General features: G+C 39.7%; 1 long non-coding RNA gene across 1 annotated transcript in view; it reads right to left on the bottom strand.

Annotated features, from left to right (window-relative positions):
• The window catches only part of LOC113475716, a 13134-nt gene that overhangs the window by 2977 nt on the left and 752 nt on the right, over positions 1–9405 (bottom strand). The gene's annotated exons all lie outside the window — the stretch shown is intronic.

Below are 9405 nucleotides of genomic sequence, written 5' to 3'. Positions count from 1 at the left end.
CGAAATTGTAGTTAAGAACGTTTGGCGAAAATTGCATTAGGATTCCGTTCCAAAAATTCGTTAAAACGACCATCATTATTTTCTCAAATATAATCTTCGCCTACTTCATTTTCACCAGCCCGAATTTCTTCCGACTGATGCAGAGGTTCGTTTTTACCACTGCCTCGACCGACTTCGCGTAGGTGAAACATCATTTCTGATTCGGACAGTTGGAATGCGTGTAAGCAAAAGGGGTCTTGCATAATATCATTTACTTGTTGCGTTGCATTATATTGATGGGGCGCGATGATAGTTCACGAAAAGTACGCATTTTGTCTTCTACCTCTGATTCCGATAAACCAAGTCTACGAAAGCTGTACTCTGCTTCTGTTTCCGTCATTTCGAGCTCATGTAAAAACAAAAAGGATCCCCCATAATATCATTTACTTGTGTCGTTGGGCTATACGTTTTGGGTGACTTTACTTGACTCGAACTAAACCCTTGCGACGTGGAAAACTGTTGCGGCTCTTCGATATTGTAGTGACTCCCCGAATGGTTGGAGTTACAGTACTGGGGATTCCCAGACATCCGGGATTCTTCCTCGTTGTTGTCTCGGCGGACATTCGAATTCGAATAAACTGACTTTTGAAGCGCACGTTGCGCCACTTCATTGGTGACCCCGAAGAATATTTGTAGATCAAATATTGCTTTATTAGCATGGAGAATCAAGATTCCAACTTAGCAGCAGTCTCTCTAAAGCTTCCAGCATTCTGGAAATTAAATGCAGCCGCTTGGTTCCACACTGTAGAGGCCCAAATGCATGTCCGTAACCTAATAGCCGACAACACTAAATATTATTACGTTGTCTCGGCCCTTGACAGCGAATCGGGGCCTATTGTAGTGACTCCCCGAATGGTTGGAGTTACAGTACTCGGACATTCGAATAAACTGACTTTTGAAGCGCACGTTGCGCCACTTCATTGGTGACCCCGAAGAATATTTGTAGATCAAATATTGCTTTATTAGCATGGAGAATCAAGATTCCAACTTAGCAGCAGTCTCTCTAAAGCTTCCAGCATTCTGGAAATTAAATGCAGCCGCTTGGTTCGACACTGTAGAGGCCCAAATGCATGTCCGTAACATAACAGCCGACAACACTAAATATTTTCGGCCCTTGACAGCGAATCGGGGCCTATTGTAGTGACTCCCCGAATGGTTGGAGTTACAGTACTGGGGGGATTCCCAGACATCCGGGATTCTTCCTCTTTGTTTACAACAGACTTAAAGCGCACGTTGCGCCACTTCAATATCATTAACAATCACTTGCGACAATCCCGGAATAAAATCAACATCATCTACGGTCCGCGACGCAGCACGTGAAATCTAAACAGACTTTATAGTTTAGACGTAAATCAGTAAAATATATTCTTCCTCTTTGTTTACAACAGACTTAAAGCGCACGTTGCGCCACTTCAATATCATTAACAATCACTTGCGACAATCCCGGAATAAAATCAACATCATCTACGGTCCGCGACGCAGCACGTGAAATCTAAACAGACTTTATAGTTTAGACGTAAATCAGTAAAATATATACGTTAGCACTTACCTCCCATAATTTCATTGGAATCACACTCGCCAAAGTTATTGCTAGAAAAACAAGGCTCTCTGACACATTGACTCATAGACCCATCACGTCTCGCACGCTTACTCGGAGGGGTGAAAGCATGAACCCACCACAAGCAACTTCCATTCGACGTTATTTTAATTATATTCAAACAAGTTTGTTATGAGATTTCCAAAGTAAACCCCGAATTTTCATGGAAAGTTTAATCGAGAACCAACGTTACACTCCCGAAAATAACCACCAGCTTAGCACGTCATTGAAGAAATCCTATCTTTACAAGACCCTGTTTCGGCAACGGCGGAGAAGGGTCCACAGTTTCAAACCACTCAAAGAGCGATGGCTCGATTATGTGTAAAACGGGGTTTGATAGGATTGTCAAGAACCCGTACAACGACGTCGTACATACGGTTAGATACTTCCGAAGCCATCAAAATGTTCATATCCGAGTAGTGGGAGATGTTTCTATGTATTCGACGTCCAAATGGTTGTGTGTTCTTTGTGACAAAGATAAAGCCAGAAATCTTTACGTACCTCTACATACTTCTACACCAATAAAGCATCAAATTTCATTTAATGAAACCACAGTTTCTCGTCTATATGACTAACTGAGCCTAAACGGGGTTTGATAGGATTGTCAAGATCCGGTACAACGACGTCGTACATACGTCTTTACGTACCTCTACATACTTCTACACCAATAAAGCATCAAATTTCATTTAATGAAACCACAGTTTCTCGTCTATATGACTAACTGAGCCTAAACGGGGTTGATAGGATTGTCAAGATCCGGTACAACGACGTCGTACATACGGTTAGATATTTCCGAAGCCATCAAAATGTTCATATCCGAGTAGTGGGAGATGTTTCTATGTATTCGACGTCCAAATGGTTGTGTGTTCTTTGTGACCCAGAGATTGACGACAAAGATAAAGCCAGAAATCTTTACGTACCTCTACATACTTCTACACCAATAAAGCATCAAATTTCATTTAATGAAACCACAGTTTCTCGTCTATATGACTAACTGAGCCTAATTTTGATGACCTCGGCGACAGGTCTTTAACCACTAAAATGTCGTTGAAGAAAATACTGGAAATCAATGGCGACAGGTCTTTAACCACTTTTTGTGACCCAGAGATTGACGACAAAGATAAAGCCAGAAATCTTTACTTGTACCTCTACAAACTGGTACACCCACCAATAACCACAGTATCTCGTCTATATGACTAAGTGAGCGCCTAATTGCCAGAAATCTTTACTTGTACCTCTACAAACTGGTACACCCACCAATAACCACAGTATCTCGTCTATATGACTAAGTGAGCGCCTAATTTTGATGACCTCGGCGACAGGTCTTTAACCACTTTGCCTTACGAAAAAATGTCGTTGAAGAAAAATACTGGAAATCGATCACAGAAAGATAGCAACATCAGTCTATCCCATGGGAGAACGAGCAAATCAGCATGACCGATAGCACGCCTCCTCATCTGCAATGTTTGAAAGGGAACAACTGGCTTAACTGATGATGCAAATAGAAACATATATAAAATCGCTGTTGCAAGGTAATGAACAAACTTTTTTTTATTGTGGGATTGTTGTTTTCTGCAAAAGGCCTGCATTAAGAAATCTGTGGGTTCGCATGTCACCAAGGAGCTTTGAACTATACAAGTTCATTTTCGTTGCCAACCCTGGGGCTCATTGGCTTCTGCAGTGTTTGAAAACGTGTTTAAAATAATTCAGTCGTGTTTTGCTGTTGCGTCATCGTCAACGAATATCGATGATTGGACTTTCCAACAGTGCAAAGACGCCAGAACCCATTCGACTGCGGAGTCCATACGGTGATGACTAATTGCTATTGTTTGGTGAACGAACTTTACTTACCACGAATAATAGCGTCCGTCCCGACTAGGAGATGGGCAACAAGTACGAATTTGTTTTTCAAAAACCCCCTAAAAAGAAGATTTTGTAGAATCAATTTGGACGATGAAATTTCGACTGCAAGTAAATGTTGTTGAAGAAAATTGCAGCAATTCTTGCAACACGCGGAGACCGTTCATGGTGATTGGAAAATGCAAGGCTGGTTGGCTGTCCCGGTAATATCATCAAGGAACTTTAATTCTGTGCGTTTCATGCAGAAAGTGGTTTCACAAAAAATGCCTTCCAGGCAAGGTTGCATTTGATTGTACAACTGCTTCGTTTATGTGTACCATTTCTTTGATTTACATCCCGTAATCTTTTCTTCATGCCATGAAATAATGGTCTAGTGTAATTTCAAAAACATGCAATTCCGACAGTAAATATGAGTATGTGAACGTAAAATTAGGGTGTAGGAACCAGAAAAAAACTTATTCCGACATAATATTACAGGTCAAAAGAACGTAGCAATAGTGTTAGTACAAAATTTTTCAATTCCGACACCAAATATGTGGGTATGTGTACGTAAGGTCTATAGGAACCGGAAAATGCTTATTCCGACAGAATAATACAGGTCACATGAACAACAACAGTCTCATACGCGTCGATTTCCGGGGTGCCCCAGTTTGAATGCCTCTAGGATGGCAGAAAACCTAACGTTGTATTGGCTTCGTCGCATTTGCGCGAATAATTTCGTTCAAAGTAAAAACGTTCGTTACGATCAAAAACGTCTTACCGTAGGTTTTGCAACATTAAAAATGGCTGCGCCATACGCATGCTTTCATAAAGGCAACAATGGGGCTTTGCTTATAATAAAAGGAAACTATACTACAAAAAAAATTTAAATGTAATAATCTGATTTATCTTGAACTATTGATAACCGCGTTCGTGAAAACTAACTATGAGTCAGCCGAGTATGGAAGCTTTTTCTCTCCGGCGAAAAAAAGAAAATGTGAAGGTAGAGTGTGTAAGAGGAACCGGAAAATGGAATAATACAGGTTACATGAACAACAACAGTCATAAGCGTCGATTTCCGCGGTGCCCCCGTTTGAATGCCTAGGATGGCAGAAAACCTAACGTTGTATTGGCGTCGTGTCGCATTTGCGCCTCTCCGGCGAAAAAAAGAAAATGTGAAGGTAGAGTGTGTAAGAGGAACCGGAAAATGGAATAATACAGGTTACATGAACAGCAACAGTCATAAGCGTCGATTTCCGGGGTGCCCCCGTTTGAACGCCTAGGATGGCAGAAAACCTAACGTTGTATTGGCGTCGTCGCATTTGCGCGAATAATTTCGTTCGAAGTAAACGTTCGTTACGATCAAAAACGTCGTTACGTATGGTTATGCAACATTAAAAATGGCTTTATGACGCAGCCTATTGTTTCGTTGGATTTGGACCTATACCTGGATGCGCCATACGCATGCTTTCATAAAGTATATTAAACACGCAACAATGGGGGGCTTTGTTTATAATAAAAGTATATATGAAACTATACTACAATAAAATATTTAACTGTAATAATCTGATTTATCTTGAACTATTGATAACCGCGTTCGTGAAGCTTTCATAAAGTATATTTTGTATTGGCGTCGTGTCGCATTTGCGCCTCTCCGGCGAAAAAAAGAAAATGTGAAGGTAGAGTGTGTAAGAGGAACCGGAAAATGGAATAATACAGGTTACATGAACAGCAACAGTCATAAGCGTCGATTTCCGGGGTGCCCCCGTTTGAACGCCTAGGATGGCAGAAAACCTAACGTTGTATTGGCGTCGTCGCATTTGCGCGAATAATTTCGTTCGAAGTAAACGTTCGTTACGATCAAAAACGTCGTTACGTATGGTTATGCAACATTAAAAATGGCTTTATGACGCAGCCTATTGTTTCGTTGGATTTGGACCTATACCTGGATGCGCCATACGCATGCTTTCATAAAGTATATTAAACACGCAACAATGGGGGGCTTTGTTTATAATAAAAGTATATATGAAACTATACTACAATAAAATATTTAACTGTAATAATCTGATTTATCTTGAACTATTGATAACCGCGTTCGTGAAGCTTTCATAAAGTATATTAAACACGCAACAATGGGGGCTTTGTTTATAATAAAAGTATATATATGAAATAAAAGTATATATGAAATATTTAACTGTAATAATCTGATTTATGCTTTCATAAAAAACACGCGGGCTTTGTTTATAATAAAAGTATTATGAAAAACTATACTACAACAAAATAATATTTAACTGTAATAATCTCTGATTTATCTTGAACTAATTGATAACCGCGTTCGTGAAGCTTTCATAAAGTATATTAAACACGGAACAATGTTTATAATAAAAGTATATATGAAACTATACTACAACAAAATATTTAACTGTAATAATCTGATTTATCTTGAACTATTGATAGTTCGTGAAAACTAACTATGAGTCAGCCGAGTATGGAAGCTTTTTTCTCTCCGGCGAAAAAAGGAAAATGTGAAGGTAGTGTAAGTGCAACTGAGTTGGTTTCGTCGGCACCGGTGCCTCTATCGCACGTGACGCGGAGATCACTAGCCAGCATCGATGTGCCTCAAAACCGTCCGACTTGTGCTTGCCCGAAAAACAAGTATTACGTCAACTCGTGCCAAAAGACGGGTCTGCCAGAAGTGCGCAACGTCATTGGTTTCAGGAATTTTCGTTTTTACATCTTAATGAAGACCAAAGCTGTTTTGTTGTTCTACGTGTGTTTGGACTATTGCCAGGAACCGTCTGGACCAGAGAAGCATTGAGGCATTGGCATCGAGTCTATGGGTGTTAACGTCAAACGGTTGGCGTGATTTTAAAAAGGGACAGACAAGCAGTCTATCCTGAAGCACACAAATTCAAAAGCCCACATAAATGCAACGTCCTCGCTTAAGGTAAAACTTTTGGTCGATTTTCTTCTTCATTCCACAATCACTGAATTGTTATTTTTATTTATAGATTGCCATTGAAGAATCGTCCACGGCTGCGTTAGTAAATACGAATTTAGATGAAAAGTATAAAAAATAATCGTCTCGCACTTACAGCAATACTCGACGCTGTCCGACATCAAGGGGTAACGTAACGGGTCAGGCATTACGTGGCCATGGGGATAAGAAGCCGGCAATCTCTGGTCACTTTTGTATTTGCTTGGGAGAAATATAATTCAACCATCCAAGAATATTTTCTTAAATGCTCCACGTCAAAATTTATGTCTCCAGATGTCCAAAACGAAATCGTATCAATGCTTGGCCACACTGTGTTACGTCAGTTGCACAAAACAATTAAAATAGAATCGAAGTCGCTTTGTTCAGGGGTACTGTAGTACTCCGTTTTTCTCGGTCCAACCAAGTTAGTTTTTGCATCAGGTACTGTGATAAAAATCTACAAAGCAAGTGTGACGGTACTACTCTATTTCAGCTGGTAAAGGACGTCCTAATTACGTTATGGTTTAAAAATGTCACAAATTCGTGGACAAGGATACGATGGTGGTTCGACTAAAGCGTTATATATGCATTGCACGGGCCACCAATTAAATCTCGTATGCCAAGATGCCTGCGAAAGAGACCTGATCGTAAACGTAAAACGGTCAATGTCTTCTTTAAATTGTATTGTACATTTTATTAAAGATTCATCCCAAACGACTTAACAAATTTAATAACATAAATGCTGGGTCGTCAAATGTTGGTTCTCCTACAATTCGGCCAATTTGTCCTACACGTTGGGTATTCAGATGGAGTAGTAGTCTTTAGGCAGCACTAACAAATTACAGAAGCATATTGGAATTGTTCCATGAAACTAGCGAGGACACCACTCAAATGCACTGCTTACCTGGGAATACATGGAGAAATATAGTACGTATTTCTCTTGGCGGCTTTTGAATCGATTATTTAGCACCGTAAAACCAGCCCATGTATATTGTGCCAGGGACGGAAAGCTCAAACTTTGTCGTATAATGAATGGCGAATCTCAACTTCTTTGGTTGCAGTTTTGACACGGCAACGTTGCAGTTATCTCACCCAGAGTCGTATAAACACCGAGTAGTCCAACTGCCGTCTATGTGTGTCCAAAATAGAGCAAAAGTGGTGACTTTGCAATGGGTTTAAACGAACTTGTTAAGTTTTGTTTGTGTTCTCCTTTTGTGGGAAGGTGTAAAACAGCTTCTATTTACCTTACCAAACATTTTTTAGAAAAAATGTATAGCCGCATTAAATGACTAAAATGTCGCAAATCAACCGCTTCTAATTCTAATTTTTGACTTTTTTTGACACAGAAAACAAACAACACATGTTTTTTACATTTTTCAACCTTTAAATTTGCTTTTAGGCCCAAGTTTTTCTGTAATTTACCGAAAAACATACATTTTCCCTATACCTACTGTGTTATTTTGGACCCAAATTGCCGTTCAATTTGTGTTTTACGTAACAATGGGTTGGACTACTCGGTATTTCTATGGCTCTGATCTCACCAAAACACCCACTTTGGGACACCAAATTCGCAATTTTGCACACACCAAAACACCATTTTGTTTTGCAATATATTGCTTAAGTCCTTTTCAAAGTAAATGATGGCCGACTATATACAATAGAGAATCTTATTTTCGGGATGAAAACATATTTGAATTAGAAAAAGCGCACTTCGAATTATTGGAGGCTGAGGAAACTGCACGTGAACATTAGTTAGATTGGAACGCAGATTTGTCTTGTTAGATTGTCGAAAACGTATGCTCGCAAATGTATGTAGACCCGAACAGAACAAGTGGTTTCATGGCTATCTTCCTTAAGTTGGCAAACTTGGATTTATAAACTTGTCAGTGCTTTTGGATTGGAATTTCTCTTTCAGAGTGGCGTCACACTGCAGATCAATCAATTTCCGTTGTAGAGCATCCGGCACCTTCTCCAGTTGTAAAAGGTGGAGACAAAATATTAAAACTCCGCAGAAAGTTTCGCAAATGTATGTAGACCCGAACAGAACAAGTGGTTTCATGGCTATCTTCCTTAAGTTGGCAAACTTGGATTTATAAACTTGTCAGTGCTTTTGGATTGGAATTTCTCTTTCAGAGTGGCGTCACACTGCAGATCAATCAATTTCCGTTGTAGAGCATCCGGCACCTTCTCCAGTTGTAAAAGGTGGAGACAAAATATTAAAACTCCGCAGAAAGTTTCTGAAAGTCCGCAAAACGACGACCAAATTCGTTGTCTAAGGCACATATCTTCCTTAAGTTGGCAAACTTGGATTTATAAACTTGTCAGTGCTTGTGGATTGGAATTTCTCTTTCAGAGTGGCGTCAAACTGCAGATTCAATCAATTTCCTTTGTAGAGCATTTCGTGAGCAAAAGCCTTCTCCCTCCAGTTGTAAACGGTGGAGACAAAATATTAAAACTCCGCAGAAAGTTTCTGAAAGTCCGCAAAACGACGACCAAATTCGTTGTCTAAGGCACATATCATATTGGTATATCTCTCAGTTGGCATTACTGGGGCGCCATAGATTCGCAAGTGTTGGAAAGTGGGTTGTGATATTCTGGCTAAGCTGGCGAGCAAACAGTTTTAGCTTCATTCTGAATGCCATTACTGGTGAGAACATTTCGTGAGCAAAAGTGCCCTTGCTTTCCCTTAAAGTCTGGGTGTTCAATTCGTTCATGGGTTCTAACAGACTACGTTTGTATATTGTATCTAGGAAAATAAAGACTAATTAAACGCCAGATTTGAAAGCCTTTCGGAATTTCTCAGTTGAGGATGTTCTGCATTCTTCTTTTGCTGCTCAAACAATGATGGGACCTTTTAGCCCTGTACATTCCTTATTATTTTTTTAAGTTCTATAAATATGTATATTCTTCTACCGTGTGTGTTTTAGCACATAAGTTGAAATTTTGCCACAAA

This window comes from Ciona intestinalis, unplaced genomic scaffold (genome assembly GCF_000224145.3).
Source record: "Ciona intestinalis unplaced genomic scaffold, KH HT001209.1, whole genome shotgun sequence".
Classification (NCBI taxonomy): Eukaryota; Metazoa; Chordata; class Ascidiacea; order Phlebobranchia; family Cionidae; genus Ciona; species Ciona intestinalis.
Note: the sequence above shows the minus strand (reverse complement) of the source record. Positions and strands in the feature narration are given on the sequence as shown.